Source organism: Ovis aries, chromosome 12 (genome assembly GCF_016772045.2).
Source record: "Ovis aries strain OAR_USU_Benz2616 breed Rambouillet chromosome 12, ARS-UI_Ramb_v3.0, whole genome shotgun sequence".
Classification (NCBI taxonomy): Eukaryota; Metazoa; Chordata; class Mammalia; order Artiodactyla; family Bovidae; genus Ovis; species Ovis aries.
Genome location: NC_056065.1, coordinates 39650307 through 39672577, shown reverse-complemented (window position 1 = coordinate 39672577; position 22271 = coordinate 39650307). Strand labels below are relative to the sequence as shown.

Sequence of the window (22271 nt, the reverse complement as noted above, 5' to 3'; positions counted from 1 at the left end):
AGTGGGTTGCCATTTCCTTCTTCAGGAGATCTTCCTGACCCAGGGATCAAACCCACGTCTCCTGCAAGCTTCCTACATTGCAGGCAGTTTCTTTACTGCTGAGTTATCAGGAAGCCCATATATTAACAAATATATATAACAAATTGTATATATTGTGAAATGTTTTCCTAGGCTTTCTTGTATAATAGATCTACTGGAAAGAAATTCTCTTAGTTTTCCTTCATCTAAGAATATATTATCTTCTAATTCCTGAAGAATATTTTCACTAGATACAGGATAACAGGTTGATAGTAGTTTCCTATGACCATTTGAAAAATGTATCACTTCTAGCTTATATGGTTTCTGAAGAGAAACCTGTCATCATTCAAACTGTTCTTCCACAAAAGCTAAGGTGTTGCTTCTTTCTTCCTGCTTTAAAATGTTTCTTTGTCTTTAGTTTTCATAAAACTTCCCTTTGTGGCTCAGTTGGTAAAGAATCTGCCTGCAATGTGAGACACCTGGGTTCTATCCCTGGATTGGGAAGATCCCCTGGAGAAGGGAACAGCTACCCACTTCAGTTTTCTGGCATGAGAATTCCAGGTTTAGTCCATGGGGTCACAGAGTCGGACATAACTGAGCGACTTTAACTTAGTTTTCATAAGCTATACTATAATGTGTATTGATGTGAAGTTTTAGAGAGTTCATGCTATTTGGTGCCCCGTTAAGTTCTTGAATCTGTAATCTTTCTTCTCCTAGGACTCTAGCGATAACATGAATGTTATATATTTTGTTATAGCGCTACACGTATGTAAGGTTTTGCTTGGTTGGTTTTTTTTTTTTTTTTCAGCCTTTTTCTTTTTTTCCAGATTTGGGTGATTTCTACTGTTTATCCTCAAATTCATTGATTCTTTCCTCTGTTCCTTACATTACGTTACTGAACCCATCCATTGAGTTTTCTTATTTTGGCTGCTGCTGCTGCTAAGTTGCTTCAGTCATGTCCGACTCTGCACGATCCCAGAGACAACAGCCCACCAGGCTCCCCCATCCCTGGGATTCTCGAGGCAAGAACACTGGAGTGGGTTGCCATTTTGGCTATTGCATTTTAAATTCTAAAGTTTCCATTTGGTTCTTATGTTTTCTAATTCTTTGTTGAACACTTTTTTTTTTTTTTTTTTTTTGCTAAAGCTCTTTTTTTTTTTTCATTTGATTAAGCATGTTTATAACTGCTCATTGAAGCATTTTTATGATGGTTGTTTTAAAATTTTTGTCAGATAATTCTAATATTTCTGTCATCTCAGTGTTTGTATCTATTGATTTTTTTTTTCATTCGTTTAGAGGTCTTCCTGGTTCTTGTTATAACGAGGGATTGTTGATAAACATGACCATTTGGGTACTTATAAGACTCTAAATTATATTTAAACCTGGAATAGCTTGCTTCCATTGATACTGGGAAGAGGAAAATACCACCTTAACATTGGCAGGTGGGTGTATTAATAAAAGTTCATGTGGGTCACATGGCCTCTGTTGACACCCAACCAGGGAACTCTTCATCACTGAAGGGAGGACTAGGAGTCTGCTCTCTAGGGGCTTCCACTGATATTTCCCCGGCTGGAAGAGGTAAAGTACCTTATTACAGCTTTCCTTGTGGCCTCTACTGACACCATAGGGGAGAATGTAGCCTTACTTCTGCTTGGTAAAGACAAGAAGTCTTGGCTCCCTACTCAGTATTCCTACTATGTCTACTATTCAACCTCCCTACTACACTTAACAAATCCCTACCATAGCTACTACTCACAGTCTCCTTACCCTCATTCCCCAGGGAGAGGAAGGTGTGGGAGGATGATGTGATGATAGTGGTAATAAGGGAACCTTGTTACAGCCTGGTGAGGGTTTCAGTCTCCCCACTCAGCACTTTTTTTTTTTTTCTTTTTTGCTTAGGGGAAGGCCACAGTTTTTTCTGTGATATTTGGCTGGAGTAGAGTAGTCATTATAACAGTTTTCTATATCATTAGGTGTCCCATTTTATTCCTTTGGCTAAAGACAGAAGGCTTTTGTAAAGTCTTTTTTTGTCTGTGCCCCTTTTTATTTCCAGTTTACTGCCTTCAATTTCAAATCTGGGATATATAAGATAAGCAGAAACCTCTGGAAGTACCACTGTGACCTTCCACAGTCCTGAAATTTCTACTAATCTGTCCTCATTTCTCTTTCAAGTCTTTCTTATGTTTTATTTATATATACTCCCCATAGGTTTTAGTTATACTTATAGGAAAGATAAGGGGAAATTACACCTACTCCATCTTCTCAGAAATGGAATTGCTAATAAGTAATTACAGAGCTATTAAAAGAAACACGCCCCCCTCCAGATTAAACTTTTACTACATGGAAAGTACTATAGATGTTCTTTCATAAGTACAATTTAAATTACTGAATTTTATCAAAATTTAAAAATGTTCTCTGTGAAGAGCACTGATAAGTGAATGAAAAGATAATCCACAGTCTAGAACAGACCATTGCATGAAAAAATAATATATGAATGAAAATGTCTCCATAGAAAATTAATCCAGCTAAAAATGAAAACAAAATGATGTAATTAGAACATCAACATTTTACAACCTTCAGTATCCTAGTGAATGTAAGTATCTGACTATTAACAGCTGCTAACCCAGGAAGAGAGTAAAAACAAAGGCTAGTTTCCTCCTGATGAAAGAATATATAACATTATCTCTAATCTTGTGAAACTGAAAAAACCTGAGTTTTATCAAATCTCTGGATCCAACTACCAAATTCAGAAAATACAAAAGAAGAGAAACATGTTGAAATACATTATCAGTGTGTAATCAGCAAAATCTAGTCTATAGGAAACTCTGCAAGTCAATGGCCCACATTCTCCAACAAGTACACTTTAAGAAAAAGAGAAACAGAAGATAAATCTTTAGATTAAAAGAGATTTAAATGGCACGTGAACAAGTTTTTAATAGCAAAATTAAACTAAAATATCAAGGGATGCACACTTCCATGATAAAATTATAAACACACACACACTTTTTAAAAGGCACATCAAAAGGACAAAGGTAGAAGAGAGAAGAAGACCAAAATCTTGAAGCTAAAAATTAGATGAGCAGACCTTAATCTGTGGTCAACAAGAAGCTTAAACCAGCAGTGGGTGTATACTTTGCTTTCTCTTCAGATTATAGAAATCTTTTGCCTTTTAAACCAGGAGTGGGCAAACCTGTTCAGAAATTGGTGATTTTAGCTATCCCTAAAATTATGAATGAGGACAGGGCTGGAAGTAAGGGGACTGGGTGAAAAAAACCTGTTTAAGAACCAGCAAAGTCCAGGTACTCTCTGCACATAGATGGCAGCTAGCTCCTTGCCTCTGCTTGAAGAAAAGTAGATGTTTATTCTCGGTAAAAAGTTTAGAAGAAGAGATGGATGATGGATAATAGGCACCCCTGAGGGTTCTGTGCTAACTCAGGATTGAGTAAAGATCTACATCTTGAATGGTGAATCCCCATCCTGGTTTCCCATTCATCTCCCAGATGCTAGCAACCAGGCTTATATGCTCTAGGCATAAGAGGAAAAGATTCTTAACTGAATATTCAACCCAATCCTATAAAATAGACCTAGAAATACTGACAAGTTGGTGGGTCCCCCAAACACAACCAGTTCAAGTCACCATGAAATGAAGCCCAGTGGTCAACAAATCCCACTAAACTCCATAAAGCTTCTGGTCAATTTTCTAGTGTGCCATTCAAATGTAAGCAGACATGCAAGAATTATCAGATATTTAAAGAAAGGCTTCAACCTTCAAAACAGACATCAGACAATTTGGAAGAAATCCAGCTTGAAGCATTACTAATATTCTCTGATATATAAAAGAAAATATTGCATACACAAATATGAAATATTTTTCAAAAATATGAAAAATTTCTAATATGAAAGCATAATGGGGGAAGAGAGCTCTTGGAAATTGAAAACAATAGCAGGAATAAAAAGTACAATAGAAAGTTTACAGGATAAATTAAGAAAATAGGAGAGAAAAGTTTAGAGTTGGGAGAATTGTAAAAAAAAATTTTTTTAATGCCTGAAGTCTGATTAGCTTGAATTCTTTTGCAGGTAAGATGAGAAAAGAGCAGGGAGTGAGTATTATCAAAGAAATAATTCAATAAAATTTCCCAGAAAGTTACATTTTCAATTTGACCACTCCCGCCAACTACTCATCAAATATTTCAGAGGAACACTCTAAATTAAGATGGAGCACCATGAAGTTTCAAACTCTGGCCATAGAAAGAACACTCTAAAACCATCCAAGGAAAAGAAAACTAAGGTCACATACAGTAATTAGACATTAAAACAACATTGCATTTCTCAACAACAAAGCTGAAAGCTAGAAGATAATAGATCAGTCATTTCAAGTTTTTGAGGGACGATGATTTGTGACCTGAAATTTTATACCCAGCACAAATAAAATTTGTTAGAGTAGTACTAGCTATTGTAACAAATAAACTTCCAAATTTTGGAGGTTTAATGCAATAAAAGTTTACTTCTTATTTATATACAAAGCAGTATGTATTCCTGTATGGAAAAAATGGCCTTCTGCTTATTGATTCAGAAAAGCAGCTTCTAAAATTTTATGATTTTTCTGTCTTCATGGACTTTCCAGGCCTCTGCCTTCAGATTTGGAGAAGGCAATGGCAACCCCCTCCAGTTCTCTTGCCAGGAGAATCCCATGGACAGAGGAGCCTGGTAGGCTGCGGTCCATGGGGTCGCTAAGAGTTGGACATGACTGAGCATCTTCACTTTCACTTTTCACTTTCATGCATTGGAGAAGGAAATGGCAATCCACACCAGTGTTCTTGCCTGGAGAATCCCAGGGACGGGGGAGCCTGCTGGGCAGCCATCTATGGGATTTTCAGAGAGTCAGACACGACTGAAGTGACTTAGCAGCAGCAGCAGCAGCAGCAGCAGCAGCAGCAGCAGCAGCAGCAGCAGCAGCAGCAGCCTTCAGGTTAAGAATGAAAAGAAGAGGAAAGAAGGGGATAGAAGAGACAGACTTATTCAGCTCATTGACCTAGAAGTGATTCATACCACTTTTCTTCACCTACTACAGGTGTGAACTAGTCATCTACCAATTCCTAGATGACGGGAGTCAAGAAAATCTAGTTTCTGGGTAGCCAAGAATTTCTACCAACAGCTCTTTACAATGAAAGGAAGAGCACAAATTTCTTGTGGACAGCCAGCCATTTTCCCCATACCTGTCAAAATATTAGTTGAACACAAAAGAATGAAAATAATTGCTTAGACATGTGAGGTTTCAAATAACTTTTTTCCTGTATACTCTTTATCAAGAAGCTCCTTGCAGATATACTCCACCAGAATAAGGAAATGAAGACACGAATGGCAGTCAGGGATTTAATGCAGAAGAGAGGTGAGGAAAATCCCTGGGGTAACAGGAAAGGGAGATCCCAAGGTGGCAGGTGTGCAGTAGGCCTAGAAAACAAGTGCAGATTTGGGCAGCCATTCAGAAAGCTCCAGAAAGAGATTTCCAAGAAGATAAAAATAATAGAACATCTGGCTGTTTAAAACTGTGGGGAGGATTTATATTTATGGTGGAGAATCTATGAAAACCAAACAAACATACCAAAGAAAGACAATTGTTAACTTCAGGGAAAACAGAAACCAAAAAGTTGTACAAGAAAAGAGATATATTTAATTGTAGTTTCCTACATGGAGTGGTGTAAGAAAAAATACATTTGATCTTTGTCCCTGGTTCCTGGTACAGAGCTTCCTGAGAATTTCCTCAGGGATAGGAGTATCGTTTGTTATTCATAATAATCCATTTTAAAATATACCTGAGTTTATGCTAATAAGGTGACTATTGGTGGGACTCTAGAAAGCTTCAGAATGGGGACTGGTAGCCAGAGGATCCAACCATTTAATTAGAAGGCTAGGATTTTCAGCTCAACCTCCCAACCTCCAGGAACAGGAGAGGGGCTAGAGGTTGCGTTGAATCACCAATGGCCAATGAATTAATCATTCATGCTTAAATAATAAAATTTTCATAAAAATCCCTAAACAACAGGGTTTGGAAAGCTCTGGGTTGATGTACACATTGAGGTGCCAGAAGGGTGGTGTTCCCAGAGTAAGCATGGAAGCTCTGCATCTCCACCCTCCTGACAATTGTTAGTGGCTCAGTTGTGTCTGACTCTTTGTGACCCTGTGGACTGTAGCTCACCCACTTCCTCTGTCCATGGAATTCTCCAGACAATAAAACTGGAGTGGGTAGCAATTCCCTTCTCCAGGGCATTTTGCATTATGTTTTCTCCCAGTTGTTTGTTCCTAAGTGCCATCCTTTATAATAGTCTAGTAAGGGTAAGGAAACAACCATCCTAAGTTCTGTGAATTATGCTGCTGCTGCTGCTAAGTCACTTCAGTCGTATCCAACTCTGTGCGACCCCATAGACGGCTATCCACCAGGCTCCGCCGTCCCTGGGATTCTCCAGGCAAGAACACTGGAGTGGGTTGCCATTTCTTTCTCCAATGCATGAAAGTAAAAGTGAAAGTGAAGTCGCTCAGTCATGTCCAACTCTTCACAACCCCATGGCCTGCAGCCTACCAGGCTCCTCTGTCCATGGGATTTTCCAGGCAAGAATACTGGCGTGGGATGCTATTGCCTTCTCCGGTGAATTATGCTAGCAATTACTAAGTCTGAGAAGGAGGCTGTAGAACCCCTGGATTTGTAGCCAAGTTGGACAGAAGTAGAGGTAACTCGAGGAACCTAATACTTGAGACTAACGTCTGAAGTGAGGCCTGTAGTCTGTGGAGTCCAACCCCAACTCCAGGAGTTGGTGTCAGATTTGGCTGACGTAAGGAACGGGAGAACACCAGACACAGTCTGGCTTTGAATAGTGTTCAAACAATTATAATAACATAAACTGAACACTGATCTTACCAAAGTTACAATATAATTATAAAAATACAATTATGATTCAAAAATAATTGAAAGAGAATTTGTGTGTGTGTGTCTGATGGTGTTGGAGTGGAGCCTCAGTAAGAAAGCACTAAATCCTTATCTTCCATGATGGAAAGTCAATAGATAATTCCTGAAACTGAAACAAATGAGATATCGTCATATATTAATGCTTTTAGAATTGTGAAGGGAATGCAAAAGGAATAGCCTGCAAAATGCAGGAATGGGGTTAGATACAGGAGGCAGTGGCAGAACGTACTTTATTTTATAAGCAGTTTTCTAGAATGTTTAGTTCTTTTAAACTATGTATATGGGTAACTTTGATTAACACGAAAATAAATTTATTTTTGAAAACAATAGCAGCCTACAGATATCCAGAAAGGAGAATGGATTGAAATCATAGGAGATGAAAACCAGAGGGACTAGTTAAAAGGCTATAGCAGCAGTTCACGAAAAGGGATAATCTGTACCAAATGAATGCAGTTTCAGTGGGAATAGAGGAACAAGGACAAATATATCATGGTCACCAGTCAATTGGGGAGGAAACAAAAGTAAGAGAGGAACATGTCATAACTGCTACATTTTTGTCTTTTATAATTGCATCTATGGAAGTGCCATTCTTAGAGAGAGGAAGTATAGGAGGAAGAACAAATTAACAGGAAAGATAATGAGATTAGTTTGGATGTCATGGATATGAGAAGCTGACTGCTAGGGCCCAGAAGAGAGATTATAGGTATGGATCTATGTTTGCCAAGAGCAGATTATCAGTGATAAGTAATTAAAGCCAAGGTTGATACAGTAAAGATCAGCGAAGAGAGAGCTAACAGAGAGATAAGAAAGTCAACAACTCAACTCTGGTGAAAGCCAACATTCAAGAGCAAAGAAAGAAGAGACACTGCAAAACAGAAGGAAATGGCAACCCACTCCAGTATTCTTGCCTGGAGAATCCCAGGGACGGGGGAGCCTGGTGGGCTGCCATCTCTGGGGTCGCACAGAGTTGAACACAACTGAAGTGACTTAGCGGCAGATACCAAAATACAGGGATGTCTCAGACTCCAGGAGAAGGAAGAGTGCCAACATGAGAGGAATCTGAAGTGTCAGTGTGGAAAAGAAGTGGTCAAAACAAATATTAAAAGAGTCTGTTATATTTGGCAGAAGTGGTTTAAAGATAGCAGGAAGCTAAGAGTAACATTTTGTGGAAGAGAACAACTAGGAAGAGACGGCAAGAGAAGTAGTCGAACCCACATGGGGAAAAGGATCAAAGGAGGGTGGTTTGTGTGTTTACCTAATGTCTTTTTTTTTTCTGATCACAAAAATCAAATATGCTTTACAAAGAGAATTTGGAATATTATTCAGCCATGAGAAATGAGGCTATCCAGCCATTTGCAACAACATGGATGGGCCTTGAATACATTATAAGAGATAAGGGAGACAGAAAGACAAGTACCATATGATATCACTTTTATGTGGAATCTTAAAAAAGCCAGACTCATTTTGGCAAAACCAATACAGTATTGTAAAGTAAAATAAAGTAAAAATAAAAATTAAAATATATATATATATAAATAAAAATTAAAAAATTAAAATTAAAAAAAATAAAAATAAAAAATGAAAACAGAGTAAATGGTGGTTACCAGGGGATAGGGGCAAGGGGACAAAATGTATGTTGTTTAAGGTTATAAACTTGCAACAAGCAATACATAAGCCACAGACATCTAATGCACAGTATAATCAATTTTGACAACAACAGTATACTATAAATATATAATGTGATAATGTCACTACAATGGTAATCATATCATGACATACAAATGTATCAAAGCAACACATTGTACATCTTAAATTTATATAATGTTATATGTTAAATTTATTCAAAAAGAAAAAATTTGGAAATAAATGCAGAGATCATATATTGATATACAAATTATCAATGTATTTTTCACTTCCACTCCTTGTTAACAATGTTTTTTTTTCTTCATTTAAATTAAAAGGCAACATACACACTTTCTCAAGAGAAGGAAAATGCTTTGGAAATAGAAAATTGCTTAGGATTTTAAAACCAAAATACCTAATATTTTGAGATTCAAAAACATTTTGCCTTACAGAATTCAATGCATCTATCTTGGGTCATAACTAAAAAGATTTGGAAAACTATGTGATATATAAGAATCAATTTTTCCCAGCCCCACCACAAATCAGCCTCCAGACTTAGGGAAGGAAAAGTTGAAGAATTTCCATATTGATGTATCCCTGGTGCTACCTCTAGTTCAGAATTGAGGGAGGGGATCATGCCTGAAAATCAAGGTGAGTGTGAGAGACTCCAGAGAAGAAGAAACCTGTGCCTGGTTTTCTACCTGTGATTTGAAAAAATGGCAGGAGTTTTGGAGTTTTCTGGACCTAGCTTGCTTGGGAGCAGTGGCAGAGGACTAGCTACATGGACATCTGGGATTTACACAACCTTATCAAATTTCTTGTGCTCTGAATGGCATAGAACACCCAAGAAGGCCATAGTGTTAGTTGAGAGAAAACCAAATTGAGAGAGGCCTTGCATCAAGAAAGCAGAGCACTGAGCTGTGTGAACTGACATCTGAAGCCAGATAGGAGATGACTTTGACCTTCTGCCAGTACAGACGGATGATGGCAGAGAGCTAGCTCATTGGTCCCCAGAATCACAGCCTTGGCTTGCCAAATATACCCGCAACTTAGTCACAGATCTGGAAACTCTATGAGTAAATATCTACCTCCCCATTCAACTGAGGGTTTGAAATAGAACTTACATTTATTTGCAGAAAAACTAAAGAAAGGTTTTTTTTTTCTTCCCTCTGATTATGGATCAAGACTTATGCCCATTAGCCATTTAAAAAAAAAAAGAAAATAAATGTCATACACATCAGCACTGAGAGATATCCATCATTAACATTTTGGTGTATTTCTATACTGTCTTTTATAAATCTATGTAAATATGTATTTTCAACTTGGGATTAAATCTGCTATATAGTTGTGCATACTGCTTTTGAAAATTTTTAAATATCATAAAGATATAACCAGAATTGAAAGAGACACATGTACCCCAAATGTTCATTGCAGCACTGTTTATAATAGCCAGGACATGGAAACAACCTAGATGTCCATCAGCAGATGAATGGATAAGAAAGCTGTGGTACATATACACAATGGAGTATTACTCAGCTGTTAAAAAGAATACATTTGAATCAGTTCTGATGAGATGGATGAAACTGGAGCCGATTATACAGAGTGAAGTAACCCAGAAAGAAAAACACCAATACAGTATACTAACACATATATATGGAATTTAGAAAGATGGCAATGACGACCCTGTATGCAAGACAGCAAAAAAGACACAGATGTGTATAACGGACTTTTGGACTCAGAGGGAGAGGGAGAGGGTGGGATGATTTGGGAGAATGGCATTGTAACATGTATACTATCATGTAAGAATCGAATCACCAGTCTATGTCCGACGCAGAATACAGCATACTTAGGGCTGGTGCACGGTAATGACCCAGAGAGATGTTATGGGGAGGGGAGGTGGGAGGGGGGTTCATGTTTGGGAACGCATGTACACCCGTGGAGGATTCATGTCAATGTATGGCAAAACCAATACAGTATTGTAAAGTAAAATAAAGTAAAAATAAAAATTAAAAAAAAAATGTAACTACTCCTTAGGGTATATGAGCCCAGGCAATGATACAATTTAATATCATATAAGCATTGTAATGAAGTTTTGTTGGTCTTTAAAATGACAAGGGTATCTCTAAACCTATTTATTGAAAGAATGAGTGATGCTGTGTAATCCTGAGTGAATTATTTATTCCTCTAAATTTGGTTCCTCATTTCTAAAATAAAAATAATGAGTTTCTACTCAGGAAGATTTTATGAAGAATAAATGAAATTAATAGATAATTAATATAAATTAAAATCGTTCCTGGCATGGAGTTGCTCAATCATTAATAACTATAAACTCTGGCCTTTAACTTGTGTTACAGTATATGTTACAATATATAGATAATTAATCACATAGATAAAATTATATGATTTCTAGAAATATCATATAAATATCTTAATGGCTAAAAGAGAAAAAATGAGATGTAGAAAAATGCTACCAAAATAGGTAAAAGTAATTTACAAATATAAAGTTATATAGATATAAACATATAGTATGAATGAGTTTAAATATTTTGGAGGATAGTTTAAAATAACTTCTTTTTTAAATTGTGTATATGATACACCTATAAAATTTTAGGTCTCCATAAGGGAAGTTTTTTTTTTAATTCTTGAGGATGTTTTCACTGTTTCTCTATGAAGAATTAGCAATAAAAGTCTGTTGAAATAATGAGAAAAAAAAAGATATATTCTAACTTTTAAACATTTTAGAAAATTATTTTTAAGAGTGTCACAGATTTCATTATATGGTACATATGTGATTTTTTTCTAGGATCACTTTGTGATTTCTTGTTCTAGATGATAAAGCGAGAAGAATATGTGTGAAGTTCACTGATGAACTATGGGAACTATGATAAGACCACAGTAGCAGTAACTGTGCCTGTTAGACTGCTAGAGTTTTACTGCCTATGCTACTAAGCAAGATCATTTTTAAAGTGTTTTTTTAAAAATATGGACCCTTTTTAAAAGTCTATTGAATTTGTTACAATAGTACTTCCAATAATGGGGGGTTTGGGGACTTTCTCTTTTTTTTTTGGTCACAAGGCATGTGTGATCTTAGCCCCCTGACCAGTGATCAAACCCACACTCCCTGCACTGGAAGGTGAAGTCTTAGCCACTGGACCACCAGGCAAGTCCCCCTAAATGAGATAACTGAATGAGTAATCATAATGAGTATGTAGATCAAGATAAAAAAAAAACATGAAAAAAGCACCTCTTATTTTAATATAACAGTGTCTGGGGAGACAGGAGCAGGGAGAGGAGATGCTGTGAGAATATCGAGCTCTGGTCATAAGGTTGGACTGCTAAAGTACATATCCTTCTTATTCTGCATGCAGATATGCGTGAACTCTTTGATATTCTTGGGAATCTGATTTTTAATGGAGACTAAACAGGAAAGGTCACTAATATCAATGTGATATCAGCCATATCCACCCCAAAATTTAATAACTCAAACCAAGAAGCCCTCCTGCTTAGAACTAAGGAATGGGTATTTATTTATTTTAGGAATGGGTATTTAAAAGGTGGACTTTTGGTGCTATTTCTTCCTTCTCTGTTTTGCCACACCCAGCATGTAGAACTCTTCCCTTTCTTTCCAGCCTGTGTTCAATTTGAGATGGGCTCATGCAGATGGAAAGAGTAGACATTTGTTCATCTTTTCCTTCATGTCTCTCAAAGAATATTCTCATTTTTCTTTGGAGAAGTCAGCCCTCCCCATTCTTAGTCATACTACTTAGGTAAGACTGACCCCAGTCTGGCTCCAGAAGTGGGCCCTAAAATTAGCCTAAGCCAATCAGCACTCGTTGGGAAAGATCGTGATGCTGGGAAAGACTGAGGACAGGAAGAGAAGGGGGCAACAGAGGATGAGATGGTTGGATGGCATCACCAACTCAACGGACATGGGTTTTAGTAAACTCTGGGAGAAAATGAAGGACAGTAAACTTGGCATGCGGCAACCCATGGGCTCTCAGAGTCAGACATGACTAAGTGACTGAACAATAACAAAATCAGTATTTAATTTCCTTAAGCCAAGAAATTAATTTATAATTTATGAAGTAGTTACCAGAAATAGGTTCTCCATTGGTCTCCGGTTGGGTAGTGTGACGATGTGAAATTTGCACCATGGGTATGCAGGTTGGGGAACCAGCATGATTTCTGAGAATAAAGCTGACACCACCGAAGGCAGAACAGGAAAACACGAAGAAACAAATTCTGTGGAGACAATTTGAGCCACTGTATCAGGCCTCAGCTGAAACTAATCTCAGTTTTAATGTTTTCCATTATGTGAACAATATCTTTAAATTTTTAAGCAAATTTAAGTTAGGTTTTCTGTCCCAAAACAATGGAATAATACCTAACATCAACAATTTTGGAAGGATTTGAATGAGGCATTTTCATCTGACTTTACTTTCCTAGCTGACTGAGAATCTCCTTAAATATAGATGACTATCATTTATTAAATACATCACACAGTGAAATTTAGGTTTGGAAAGAGACACATTTTTTTAAATAGTAAATTTTCCAATCCCCTCCACCAAGTTATATTTCTAGGCAGAGAAAAATTGGTAGCTAAAAGAATAAATATTTTATGAATGCTTACATATTATCAAATTACCTTCCAGGAAGGTGGCTCCCACAGCCATTTATGACCAGGAGTTTTAATTCAGTGAGAGTGAGCTGGTTATGGTTGTAGCTTTCAGTCAGTCAGTCAGTCCAGTCGCTCAGTCGTGTCCGACTCTTTGCGACCCCATGAATCGCAGCACGCCAGGCCTCCCTGTCCATCACCAACTCCCGGAGTTCACTCAGACTCGCATCCATTGAGTCAGTGATGCCATTCAGCCATCTCATCCTCTGTTGTCCCCTTCTTCTCCTGCCCCCAATCCCTCCCAGCATCAAAGTCTTTTCCAATGAGTCAACTCTTCGCATGAGGTGGCCAAAGTACTGGAGTTTCAGCTTTAGCATCATTCCTTCCAAAGAAATCCCAGGGCTGATCTCCTTCAGAATGGACTGGTTGGATCTCCTTGCAGTCCAAGGGACTCTCAAGAGTCTTCTCCAACACCACAGTTCAAAAGCATCAGTTCTGCCACGCTCAGCCTTCTTCACAGTCCAACTCTCACATCCATACATGACTACTGGAAAAACCATAGCCTTGACTAGACGGACCTTAGTTGGAAAAGTAATGTCTCTGATTTTGAATATGCTATCTAGTTTGGTCGTAACTTTTCTTCCAAGGAATAAGTGTCTTTTAATTTCATGGGTGCAGTCACCATCTGCAGTGATTTTGGAGCCCCAAAAAATAAAGTCTGACACTGTTTCCACTGTTTCCCCATCTATTTGCCATGAAGTGATGGGACTGGATGCCATGATCTTCATTTTCTGAATGTTGAGCTTTAAGCCAACTTTTTCACTCTCCTCTTCTAAGGCTTTTTAGTTCCTCTTCACTTTCTGCCGTAAGGGTGGTGTCATCTGCATATCTGAGGTTATGGATATTTATCCTGGCAATCTTGATTTCAGCTTGTGTTTCTTCCAGTCCAGCATTTCTCATGATGTACTCTGCATATAAGTTAAATAAGCAGGGTGACATTATACAGCCTTGACGTACTCCTTTTCCTATTTGGAACCAGTTTGTTGTTCCATGTCCAGTTCTAACTGTTGCTTCCTGACCTGCATACAGATTTCTCAAGAGGCAGGTCAGGTGGTCTGTATTCCCATCTCTTTCAGAATTTTCCACAGTTTATTGTGATCCACAAAGTCAAAGGCTTTGGCATAGTCAATAAGGCAGAAATAGATGTTTTTCTGGAACTCTCTTGCTTTTACCATGATCCAGCAGATGTTGGCAATTTGATCTCTGGTTCCTCTGCCTTTTCTAAAACCAGCTTGAACATCAGGAAGTTCACAGTTCACGTATTAATTGTTGCTGGATGCTGGAGAAATATGGACATGTTTGTAGGCTTTAAAGATTTAACTCACAGAGGAGAGGCTGAAAATGCATAATGCAGATGATGTGACTGTTGAAAAGATCCAAGTCCTAGAGGAGAAGAGAGAATTTAGAGTATAGCACCAAAATTACCATTAGGCAAATTTTTAGACAGATACTTCCACCTCAGAGTAGGAGAAATTAAAGATGGAGAAATGGAGTTAGGAGGAGTTAGTAGGAATGGAGTAAAGGATGTAATTTAATTCATTATATCTACTACTGTGGGCAAGAATCCCCTAGAAGAAATGGAGTAGCCCTGACAGTCAACAAAAGAGTCTGAAATGCAGTACTTGGGTGCAGTCTCAAAAATGACAGAATGATCTCAATTTGTTTCCAAGGCAAATCATTTAACATCACACTAATCCAAGTCTATGCCCCAACCACTTATGCTGAAGAAGCTGAAGTTGAATGGTTCTATGAAGAACTACAAGATCTTCTAGAACTAACACCAAAAAAACAAACAAACAAACAAAAAAAAAACCAGAGAGACAGAGACAGAGATCCTTTTTATCATAGGGGATTAGAACACCAAAGTAAAAAGTAAAGAAATATGTGGAGTAACAGGCAAGTTTGGCCTTGGAGTACAAAATGAAGCAGGGGGCAGGCGAAGAGAGTTTTTCCAGGAAAACACACTGGTCATAGCAAACACCCTCTTCCAACAACACAAAGAATTAAACAGATGTAATGAAGTTTCAAAGTGAAGGGATAATAAAAATTGAATAAATCTCTTGACTGCAGCTATGAAATTAAAAGATGCTTGCTCCTTGGAAGAAAAGCTAGGACCAACCTAGACAGCATACTAAAAAGCAGAGACATTGCTTTACCAACAGAGGTCCGTCTAGTCAAACCTATGGTTTCTGCAGTAGTCAGGTATGGATGTGAGAGTTGGACTATAAAGAAAGCTGAGCATTGAAGAATTGATGCTTTTGAATTGTGGTGTTGGAGAAGACTCTTGAGAGTCCCTTGGACTACAAGGAGATCCAGCCAGTTCATCCTAAAGGAAATCAGTCCTGAATGTTCACTGGAAGGACTGATGCTGAAGCTGAAACTCCAATACTTTGGCCACCTGATATGAAGAACCGACTCATTGGAAAAGACCCTGATTATGGGAAAGATTGAAGGCAGGAGGAGAAGGGGACAATAGAGGATAAGATGGTTGGATGGCATCACCAACGAGATGGACATGAGTTTGAGTGGGCTCCGGGAGTTGGTGATGGATGGTGAAGCCTGGCATGCTGCAGTCCATGGGGCTGCAAAGAGCCAGACATGACTGAGCGACTGACTGAACTGATAGGCAAGGATATCTGCTCTAAATAAGAATAATGAGTGAGGGTTAAGAAGTTTAAATGAAAAAGATATGAAATAAAATCCTCTGCTGCTGCTGCTGCTAAGTTGCTTCAGTCGAGTCCAATTCTGTGTGACCCCATAGACAGCAGCCCACCAGGCTCCACCATTCCTGGGATTCTCCAGGCAAGAATACTGGAGTGGGTTGCCATTTCCTTCTCCAACGCATGAAAGTGAAAAGTGAAAGTGAAGTTACTCAATCGTGTCCTACTCAGCGACCCCACGGACTGCAGCCTACCAGGCTCCTCCGGCCATGGGATTCTCCAGGCAAGAGTACTGGAGTGGGTTGCCAGTGCCTTCTCCTAAAATCCTCTAGAGCAATACAAAGAAAGAGGGGATCAAGTGCACATAAAAGGACTTCTATGCCACACTCAGTTCAGTCCAAAGAACAAGAGCTGTGATTTTTCTCCAGCTGAATGAAATAGCCCAGAGGAAAGTGAGAAAAAGAGTGTTGGTAGATCCAATGTCAAGGAATTTGGGGAAAGAACAGAAGAAGGACAGGGTAATGAGGATGATGAGTTTTCTGGCTAGAGAGCAACTGAAGTGATGCATCCTGGTGTCTGGGTCAAGTAGACAGGAGATAGAATTTGAGAACAGGTATTCATAAGGGCCTGAATGCTGGAATCTCTGTAAGTTTAGAGACATGGACTGAAAGGGGAAGTGGTAAACAACAAAGGAAAGAAAATCCAGAGATACAACAAAATGCAGGGTGCAGCCAGGGGCAGATCCAGAAAGATACAAAGTCATAGAAAAAGAATCAAGGAGAAAGGAAGTCCCAGAAGTCAAAGGAAAAGAGAATGGTTAACAGTTTGTAGAGTGAAAATGGAACCCTGGATTTGGCAGTCTGGTTATTAGTAATTGAAGGAATGACACTTTTAGCAACATGAGAGAGTAGCAGTCAGATCAACAAGGGTTCAGTGAACAGGAACAATCAGAGGAACAAGTAGTTTAAGAATGTTCCTGGTAAAAAGTGAAAGAATGAAACTGTCATACATTGAAAGGTGAAATGGCAACCTACTCCAGTATTCTTGCTTGGAGAATCCCATGGGCAGAGAAGCCTGGAGAGCTACTGTCCATGGGGTCACAAAAGACTCAGACATGACTTAGAGACTAAACAACAACAACATAGAGACTCTATCAAGGGCGGGGCAGAAATTGAGAGTCTGGTAGGAAGAATCCAGTGAAGATGAATAGACCAAAGATATAGGAGGCAATGCGGCTTGATGAATGAGCAAGGTTTCAGCAGAAACAGGACATTTGATGTGTACTCATAGCTGGAAGGTCAACCTTAGAGAAGATACACCTTTTCCTGAGACAGGAAAAAAGGACTCTTTAGTTAAGTTTGGAGGTAGAAGAAAAGGAAGTTGAGGGAGTCCTGATTTCTTCCTACAGGAAAATGACTCATCAGTTCAGTTCAGTTCAGTTCAGTCACTCAGCCGTGTCCGACTCTTTGCGACCCCATGAATCACAGCATGCCAGGCCTCCCTGTCCATCACCAACTCCCGGAGTTCACTCAGATTCATGTCCATCAAGTCAGTGATGCCATCCAGCCATCTCATCCCCTGTTGTCCCCTTCTCCTCCTGCCCCCAATCCCTCCCAGCATCAGAGTCTTTTCCAATGAGTCAACTCTTCACATGAGGTGGCAAAAGTACTGGAGTTTCAGCTTCAGCATCATTTCCCTCCAAAGAAATCCCAGGGCTGATCTCCTTCAGAATGGACTGGATCTCCTTGCTGTCCAAGGGACTCTCAAGAGTCTTCTCCAACACCACAGTTCAAAAGCATCAATTCTTTGGTGCTCAGCTTTCTTCACAGTCCAACTCTCACATCCATACATGACCATTGGAAAAACCATAGCCTTGACTAGATGGACTTTTGTTGGCAAAGTAATGTCTCTGCTTTTAAATGTGCTATCTAGGTTGGTCATAGGAGGTGTTAAATAAAACCCATATTAAATTTTTGAGTTAACAGTTTCTAAAGTATCTCTGAAAGAGATGGGAATACTAGACCACCTGACCTGCCTCTTGAGAAACCTATATGCAGGCCAGGAAGCAACAGTTAGAACTGGACATGGAACAACAGACTGGTTCCAAATAGGAAAAGGAGTACATCAAGGCTGTATATTGTCACCCTGCTTATTTAACGTCTATGCAGAGTACATCATGAGAAACGCTGGACTGGAAGAAACACAAGCTGGAATCAAGATTGCCGGGAGAAATATCAATAACCTCAGATATACAGATGACACCACCCTTATGGCAGAAAGTGAAGAGGAACTAAAAAGCTTCTTGATGAAAGTAAAGAGGAGAGTGAAAAAGCTGGCTTAAAGCTCAACATTCAGAAAATGAAGATTGTAGCATCTGGTCCCATCACTCCATGGGAAATAGATGGGGAAACAGTGGAAACAGTGTCAGACTTTATTTTGGGGGGCTCCAAAATCACTGCAGATGGTGACTATAGCCATGAAATTAAAAGATGCTTACTCCTTGGAAGAAAAGTTATGACCAACCTAGATAGCATATTCAAAAGCAGAGACATTACTTTGCCAACTAAGGTCCATCTAGTCAAGGCTATGGTTTTTCCAGTAGTCATGTATAGATGTGAGAGTTGGACTGTGAAGAAGGCTGAGCACCAAAGAATTGATGCTTTTGAACTGTGGTGTTGGAGAAGACTCTTGAGAGTCCCTTGGACAGCAAGGAGATTCAACCAGTCCATTCTGAAGGAGATCAACCGTGGGATTTCTTTGGAAGGAATGATGCCAAAGCTGAAACTCCAGTACTTTGGCCACCTCATGCGAAGAGTTGACTCATTGGAAATGACTTTGATGCTGGGAGGGAATAGGGGCAGGAGGAGAGGAGAACAACCAAAGATGAGATGGCTGGATGGCATCACTGACTCGATGGATGTGAGTCTGAGTGAACTCCGGGAGTTGGTGATGGACAGGGAGGCCTGGCGTGCTGCAATAAATGGGGTCGTAAAGAGTCGGACACGGCTGAGTGACTGAACTGAACTGAACTGAACTGAAACTATCTCTTTAAAATCATCAAGACAGTATGGTACTGGCACAAAGACAGACATATAGATCAATGGAACAAAATAGAAAGCCCAGAGATAAATCCACACACATATGGACACCTTATCTTTGACAAAGGAGGCAAGAATATACAATGGAGTAAAGACAATCTCTTTAACAAGTGGTGCTGGGAAAACTGGTCAACCACTTGCAAAAGAATGAAACTAGATCACTTTCTAACACCGCACACAAAAATAAACTCAAATTGGATTAAAGATATAAATGTAAGATCAGAAACTATAAAACTCCTAGAGGAGAACATAGGCAAAACACTCTCAGACATACATCACAGCAGGATCCTCTATGATCCACCTCCCAGAATTCTGGAAATAAAGGCAAAAATAAACAAATGGGATCTAATTAAAATTAAAAGCTTCTGCACAACAAAGGAAAATATAAGCAAAGTGAAAAGACAGCCTTCTGAATGGGAGAAAATAATAGCAAATGAAGCAACTGACAAACAACTAATCTCAAAAATATACAAGCAACTTCTGAAGCTCAACTCCAGAAAAATAAACGACCCAATCAAAAAATGGGCCAAAGAACTAAATAGACATTTCTCCAAAGAAGACATACGGATGGCTAACAAACACATGAAAAGATGCTCAACATCACTCATTATTAGAGAAATGCAAATCAAAACCACAATGAGGTACCACTTCACACCAGTCAGAATGGCTGTGATCCAAAAATCTGCAAGCAATAAATGCTGGCGAGGGTGTGGAGAAAAGGGAACCCTCCTACACTGTTGGTGGGAATGCAAACTAGTACAGCCACTATGGAAAACAGTGTGGAGATTCCTTAAAAAATTGCAAATAGAACTACCTTATGACCCAGCAATCCCACTTCTGGGCATACACACCGAGGAAACCAGAATTGAAAGAGACACATGTACCCCAATGTTCATCGCAGCACTGTTTATAATAGCCAGGACATGGAAACAACCTAGATGTCCATCAGCAGATGAATGGATAAGAAAGCTGTGGTACATATACACAATGGAGTATTACTCAGCCGTTAAAAAGAATTCATTTGAATCAGTTCTGATGAGATGGATGAAACTGGAGCCAATTATACAGAGTGAAGTAAGCCAGAAAGAAAAACATCAATACAGTATACTAACACATATATATGGAATTTAGGAAGATGGCAATGACGACCCTGTATGCAAGACAGGGAAAGAGACACAGATGTGTATAACGGACTTTTGGACTCAGAGGGAGAGGGAGAGGGTGGGATGATTTGGGAGAATGACATTCTAACATGTATACTATCATGTGAATTGAATCGCCAGTCTATGTCTGACGCAGGATGCAGCATGCTTGGGGATGGTGCATGGGGATGACCCAGAAAGATGTTATGGGGAGGGAGGTGGGAGGGGGGTTCATGTTTGGGAATGCATGTAAGAATTAAAGATTTTAAAATTTAAAAAATAAAAAAATAAAAAAATAAATAAAATAAAATAATGGTCTATTACATTTATTAATATTCTTTTGGGAGCTGGCATTAATCTCAGAAACCTTGTATTGGAGTGAAACAAATTTGTCTTCTCTTTGGCTAATCACTACATAATTACTTTGATATCTCCTCTTAAATCATGTAAACATAAACGCTTTATTATAACTTATATATCAAGCAGAATAACAAAATACATAAACAGATTTATTGCAAATGTCTCTCATTCAACCATACCTAGCAGTCACTATTAGTTTTTCATTTTTTCACAGAAAAGTTAAAAAAAAATCCATACACTTGTGTCTGAGCGGTTTGCCAAAATAATCTCTCAAGTTTGCCATTTTATAGACAAGGAAAAATATTACCATATATACTAAAAGAACAAATTCAAGACTTTCACAATAATTAAATTTCTCTCATCAAAATATCTTAATACAATCAAAATTAGTTTTTCATATTTGTAGCTGGATTGCTGGGAGAATTATCAATAACCTCAGATATGCAGATGACACCACCCTTATGGCAGAAAGTGAAGGCGAACTAAAAAGCCTCTTGATGAAAGTGAAGGAGGAGAGTGAAAAAGTTGGCTTAAAGCTCAACATTCAGAAAACAAAGATCATGGCATCTGGTCCCATCACTTCATGGGAAATAGATGGGAAACAGTGGAAACAGTGTCAGACTTTTTTTCTTGGGCTCCAAAATCACTGCAGATGGTGATTGCAGCCATGAAATTAAAAGACGCTTACTCCTTGGAAGGAAAGTTATGACCAACCTAGATAGCACATACAAAAGCAGAGACATTACTTTGCCAACAAAGGTCCATCTAGAAAGGCTATGGTTTTTCCAGTGGTCATGTATGGATGTGAGAGCTGGACTGTGAAGAAGGCTGAGCGCCAAAGAATTGATGCTTTTGAACTGTGGTGTTGGAGGATTCTTTGAAATCCCTTGGACTGCAAGGAGATCCAACCTGTCGATCCTAAAGGAGATCAGTCCTGGGTGTTCTTTGGAACGACTGTTGCTGAGGCTGAAACTCCAATACTTTGGCCACCTCATGTGAGGAATTGACTCATTTGCAAAAGACTCTGATGCTGGGAGGGATTGGGGGCAGGAGGAGAAGGGGACGACAGAGGATGAGATGGCTGGATGCCATCATTGGCTCTATGCACATGAGTTTGGGTGAACAGGGAGGCCTGCTGTGCTGCGATTCATGGGGTCACAAAGAGTCAGACACAACTGAGCAACTGAACTGAACTGAAAGACATCATAATGGTGAGATTGAAAACTTTGAGCAACAGTTTTTGACCTTCTAAAGCCATCAGCAAGTGTTATCTATAAAGGTACAGGTAGTAAAAATTTTAGTCTTAAAGGGCAGTGGTAGGCCGTAAAGTTTCTGTCTGACTGTTCAACTTCACAATTCTAAACAGCCATAAACAAGACTAAATAAGTGGACTTGGCTGTGTTCCATCAAATCTTTATTTACAAAATAGGAAGCATGCCAGACCAACCTCTGTTCTAAGCAAGAACATTTTCCACAATCACTTCACTTTTTTTTCCATGCTGATGCAACCTTGGAGTCAAACAACATGGAAATTAGCTTAAATGTACAGCCTTAATATCTGACATTATTGCATAACGTCTTGTGCAACTACTGATTCCTTTGGCATATGCTCAGTGATAGCAGAGTCATTTTATAGTCTTTTACAGCAGAAATTTAAAAATAAGTTTCTTTATCATAGCCTTGGGAGCTATACCTCTGACAACAAACTTTTGTCTCCTTAAATTGTATTGACAT

General features: G+C 38.8%; 1 long non-coding RNA gene across 1 annotated transcript in view; it reads right to left on the bottom strand.

Moving 5' to 3' along the window:
• Positions 1-14660, bottom strand: part of LOC121820779 (uncharacterized) — a 281583-nt gene extending 266923 nt beyond the window's left edge. The window contains exons 1-2 of the long non-coding RNA XR_006061467.2: positions 13248-14660; positions 12696-12844 (exon numbers count right to left, since the gene is read on the bottom strand). This is a non-coding gene — a long non-coding RNA (uncharacterized LOC121820779). The remainder of the gene's footprint in view (positions 1-12695; positions 12845-13247) is intronic.
• Between the last annotated feature and the right edge of the window lie 7611 nt (positions 14661-22271).